The 5,560-nt window shown below is 34.0% G+C and overlaps 1 long non-coding RNA gene across 1 annotated transcript; it reads left to right on the plus strand.

Moving 5' to 3' along the window:
- Nucleotides 1-2,645: 2,645 nt before the first annotated feature.
- On the plus strand, nucleotides 2,646-4,360 carry LOC112090868. Its single transcript, XR_002901855.1, has 3 exons — nucleotides 2,646-2,879; nucleotides 2,977-3,530; nucleotides 4,147-4,360. It is a non-coding gene; the product is annotated as an uncharacterized LOC112090868 (long non-coding RNA).
- The last annotated feature ends 1,200 nt before the right edge of the window (nucleotides 4,361-5,560 follow it).

Below are 5,560 nucleotides of genomic sequence, written 5' to 3' on the forward strand. Positions count from 1 at the left end.
ATATATATATTTGCAATCTCACGTGTATATCCCATTGAGGGTTGGTGCCACTTCATCTAAAGCGGCTGTTGATCCTTTGCCAGCATTGGAAATAAAAGGTTATGGAAATCATCTGATATGCTGTTATTTTACTCGACTCTTTTTTTAGCTTTTAAGTCCTAACATGCATTCTTGATTAGTTGATTTGATTTGGTGCAATACATTTCTGAAATTAATTTTATTTTCTTAAAAAAGGGAAAAACATGGCCTCACATAACTATCTCCAATTGATTTTAAATCAAGAAAGAAGTACTTTATAATAGTAAGGATAGACTGATAACATGTTGTCACCTTCCATTGGCATCTATTCAAACTTGGTTGCTGAACATTTTAAAGATTTTAGCTGTGGGCAAAAGTTGGCTGTGTACTGATTTTCATCTGGCTAGCATATTGTAAGGCTGGAGGAAAGAGGAACTCCTTTCAGCAAATTAAATGGAATTCTAAGTTTCTATCTTCTCATGACCTCATTTTGAAGAGTGTGCACTATAAATAAACAATAAAGAAGCTCAAAAGGTTCTGAAACAAAACTTCAAGTGTTGTTGGTTATTGTCAACATAAAAAAAAATGTTGAAAAAGGAAATATGTTAGTGGAGTTATGTTGTGAGAGTGGTTAGATGGACATTAAGGTATGGTTTTGGATATAAGGAGAATTATGGTGGTGTTGTTGAAACGTGAGAGGAAAAAAAAAGTGAATGTAGCAGTTTTTTAGGAAGCAGAGAATGCTTGGTTGTGGGTTGCTAAAGTTACTTTTTTCATTTAATGTTCCCAATTCTCAAATGGATCTATATTTTTTTTTTGTTCTATGGATGGGCTGAAACTTTTAAAAACTACTGCTAATTGGATTGTTTAAGTCGCCAAATGCTCTTATTTCTTGTACGCTTCTATAAACGAGCTGAAATTTTGTAAATAGATGACCATTTTGGATTTTTAAGCCTTTTTTTATGGTTAAGAAGTGATAATGATACCGTATGAGGATCAGTTCTTATAATAGGTTTTAAATTAGGTTCTTGTATTGGTAGTTAGCGTATACAAAGCATTAGATTTTCTTATCCTCATTTGCATTTACTATAATCGTTTTAATTCTTATTTTCTTGTATACCGGAATCTGGTAAATTTCTAGCTTTTGAAATTTTGGCTGATGACTTGCTTAAAATGGTAGGATAGAACATTGGTTGATTGAAATAATATCTTTTGTTCTTTTTGGAAAGAGAAAAAAGTATTAAGAAGGTTTTTGCAGTTAGCATATTTTTTCTTGATAGGAGAAGAAGGTTCGAATAAAACGCTTCAGTTAGCAAAACTTCATCATGATTGATGTTAGTAAGTTTTATTTTGTGATATCTCACCCCTCATCTCTTTCCAATTTATTGCAATTCAAGACGGGATGCTAAATGTAGAAATTTTATTGACTTCTACTTATCTGTCTTGTTTGTTTCTTAAGAGGCGATTGAGGGATTAACCAAAAATTAAGCATGTTTTGTGGATGACTTGGAGAGGAGAAGTAGTTTCTCTTTTGTTTTGGAAAATAAAGAACACATGGGTAAGTGTTAAAAGAACGATGCAAAGGTTAGCCCTTTTATCATATGTTTTCTATTTCATTTTGATTATTATATGATCGATCTAGGCTACACTAACAACAACTCCTATGGAAGAGATGCGGTGTTCTTAAAAAATTTTTGTTTTCAGGAATAGTTTCTTTTTTAAAAACCACTATGTAGCTTATCTTGTAACAACATCTTGCAGGGAAAGTTAAAGTTCTTTTTGTAGAGTTTCTTTGGCACTACATACTAACAAAGCAATTTGAGAAAGTTTTGGCTATCATACTTAGTATAATATCAGCTGACATTCTTTTAGCAGAGGCAGCCCTACTACCAAGAGTTGATTTATCTATTTTATCAATCCTCAGAATTTGAAATTCTGGTAAAGGGCAAGAACTTTTCATGCCAGTTGTGTTGATGATTGTTACTTTTGTTTCTTTGGAATATTATATACTGCCTGAATTGATTAGTTTGTGCATTTTCTCTGGTATTTGCTTTTGTTCTTCTGATGTACACATGCATCTGTGCGCACTAATCCTTGTTAAAAGTTGGATTGTTAATGATTTGTTACTAACGCCAAGGCAAACAGGGTCACTTATGACATGCTTGCAATTTTTTGTTCATAGCCCTAATTTAATGGCTAGAAGATAGTTTTGTTCAATCTTTCAATTATAGTTTTTGGGTAATGAATTACTGAAAGTGTGAATTTGTTATTTGGGTTTTTTGGCAAAAAAATTTCTTGTTCCGTTCTTCTCTGTTTTTCTCTCTGACGTATGATTTTTCTCTCTCTTTTTCCTTCTTTTTTTTTTTTTTTTTTTTTTTTTTTTTTTGTGATGTGGTGGAGGGGATGAAGTTCGTTGTGTAAATTACTTGGGATAGATTGCTGAAGCTTGAGAAATAATCTTGGACTTAATAATCTCGTAGTCATATATTCAATAATAGACTCCAGACTTTTTCTATTTCGCTTTTTTTGTAGTTTGAAATTCTCTTTTGCTCCCCCCCGCTTAAATTTTGAGTTGGTATTTTGAATTTGTGTGTGTGTGTGTGTTCTCTTGCTTAGCAGAAAGAATTTTAAACTGCTGCATGAAGAGTATTGTTTCTATAAGATTGGTTTTGTGGTTGTTCATATTCTGCTGGAGTTTGGAAACTAATGGTAAGTTCCTTTCTCTTAAGGCGTTGATTATATTTGTGTTTGCCTAGCTCTTGTGTTGATTTTGTCATCTTTTGACAGCAGGGGGTCTTGCTGGTTAGAAGGAATAGGAAAGCTTCGTTTTGGAGGATGGAGAGGCCTTTTCGATCACCCCTGTATGCTTGACTTCAATCTCATGTGTATATTTTACTCAGTCTACTCATAAATTCATGCAATAAAACAGTCAGAACTTTGCTGTATGCCATAATCTAGGAATATATTGCGGGATAAGGCGTACCATGAAGTAGGTGGTACCATGATGGAATAACACTTAGGATAGGATGCTGGGAAGGGAAAGAAGCTACACCAGAAAGAAACTTTGAGCATTGTTACAGCTATTGCTATCAGGACAGTGAAAATCGTTCACCTCAAACGCCACGAGGCGCGCCTCAAACTGAGGCGGCTACTCGGCGATTTGAGGCTACGTTTTTCACGTATTGAACGAGGCTTACGCCTCCAACATTTCGCTTTGAGGCTACGCCTTGAAGCGTTTGAGGCGTTAGCCTGACTGGCAAGGGCCTCTTGAAGAATTTTGGGCCGACTTTTATGATTTTTTATGGTGTTTTTTGGGCTGCTGTTTTAAGCCCCTTTTAATTGCTGCTGGAGTGTGATCTGAAAAGAAAAAGAAGGAAAGTTGTGAACCTAAAGTGATTTTGAACTGCTGGAGCAGAATAAAATGATGTTGCTGGAGAAGAATAAAACGATGTTAAAGTCTGAACAACTACGGCAGTAATACATAGCAACTCCGACGACTGGGAAACTTGACGGTACTTCTACTCACCCTTCTTCTTCTCTCTCTCCCACTACAGCCCTTGAACCTCTGACCTGGTGGAAAGTGGAAAGCACACCAAACGTCTAGGCTACAGAGAGGGCTACTCACCCTTCTTCTTAACTCTTAAGTAATGGAGATAGCTTTTTATTATTATTATTTTTATTTTCCTGAATCTGAATAGTCATGAAGAGTGGAGACTTTTAATCTTCTGTGTTTGTGTTTTGGTGCCACGTTGATGGAAACGTGGCTCTTATTTGTTTCTTTCCTTTTTTTATTCAAGTTTGATAAATAGAAAAGTTTCCTTTCTATTTTTTTTTTTTTTTTAAGTTTTGAGATAAGATGCAATACAAGGCCCTTATAATTTATTATTCTCTCTGTTTTTTTTAAAGACAACTAGCGTTTTTTTTAATTTGTTGTTTTGCTGTTTTATACTTTGAAATTTGTATTATAACTATAGTGAATTAGGTAACTATGTAATTATGTTATGAATTTAATTTAGTGACAAATAATTATAGTGATTTATGCAATTATTAACTGATTTACTATGTTATTAATTTATTGTTTTATTTTTCACATTTCACTGAAAATTATGTTGGCATTTCTTAATGTAGGGGGACAAGAAGAAACTTGTACTGACTAAAGAAGAAGATTTGGAAGATGAGAATGAGAATTATTTGAAAGTTGATGGTGTTTATGTTCATTTTTTGGATTATTTATGGCATATTTATGATTTTTTTTTTTGTTTCATTCGAGGCTTACACCTTGTCTCAATTAGACAAAATGATTCAGTTCTCGTTTCCGCCTTTTAAAACCTTGATTAGAATTACTCTCTAGAATGAGGGGAAAAGGAAACTTTTAAGTGGTATGGTTCAAAAGATCTTTTATTTGATTTTTAGGCCGAGTTGTCTTGTGAACATATAGGTCATACCTATTGTAGCTTTCCACATCCCTGAAATTCTCAATCCTACTAAGCATGCTCAATTTTAAACTGGGGCCCCGATGGAGCCCTACAATGTTTGGGAAGCACGAAACTCAGTGGTTACTCATAAGATATGTGGCCTTGAGAAAGTATACCTAAGACTCTGGGACTGGTCAATTGGCCCTTCATTTTCAGCAAGGTTAAAAGCGTTGCAGCATCTAGGTCTTTTATTATTGTCATTATTATTGTTGTTGTTATAATCATTTCTCGTAAAGATCAACTACCTTTTTGCCTTAAACGTGCATTTGGAGTGTTTTCTCATTCAATCTTGTAAATAGCTTGATGCTGTTTGGTGCGAATTTGTGTTGATTTCAAACTTTGTTGAATATGATTAAATTGTTTGAAACCTATTGTTCAGCAACTTATTAGGGCACTGAGAATTTGCCACTTATAGTATTTAGCTGCTTGCATTAGTGAACTAAGTGCTTAAGAACAATGCAATAAGATTAATACCTTCTGCTGTCTTTTGAGTCCTTTCTTTTTATTTTAACCCAAAAAAAGAAAAGTTCGATTGTTTATAGAAATTAACTGATTTCATTCACCTTTTATGTAATTCGACGACCAATGTCATATGACGATTTGAAAAGGCTCGGCATTCCACTTCCACCAGAAGGAAAAAAATATGTCTTCGCATAAGGTATTTTCTCTTTCATTTCTTTAGCCATAAAAATCTTCTTGAACACTAATTGGATAATTTATCTGCATGTGCTACTCACTTTCAAAGGGATCAATGGTTATAATATTAACGCCAGCTTGTTGAATTGTCGTGCCACTCTCTGTAACTTGAAGTAGGTAATTTCTGTAATTTGACTCCTTGGCCTTAAAGAAAATGCTTAAAATTGTGTCATTTGAGAGAATTTTTAATGGCCATTAGACTAAAATTGCTTATCCTAGTCCAAATATGTTCGTTCTTGTAGTCAGTTCATGGATTCAATAGTCAGTTTACGTAGGGGAAAAGTTATCGAGATGAAGAGATTAAAGAAACGTAAAGAGTTCTGACTTTTTTTTCTCTAAATAACTGTTCCGAGACTTTGCCCCAACTAATC

This window comes from Morus notabilis, unplaced genomic scaffold, assembly GCF_000414095.1.
Source record: "Morus notabilis unplaced genomic scaffold, ASM41409v2 Scaffold130, whole genome shotgun sequence".
Lineage (NCBI taxonomy): Eukaryota > Viridiplantae > Streptophyta > Magnoliopsida > Rosales > Moraceae > Morus > Morus notabilis.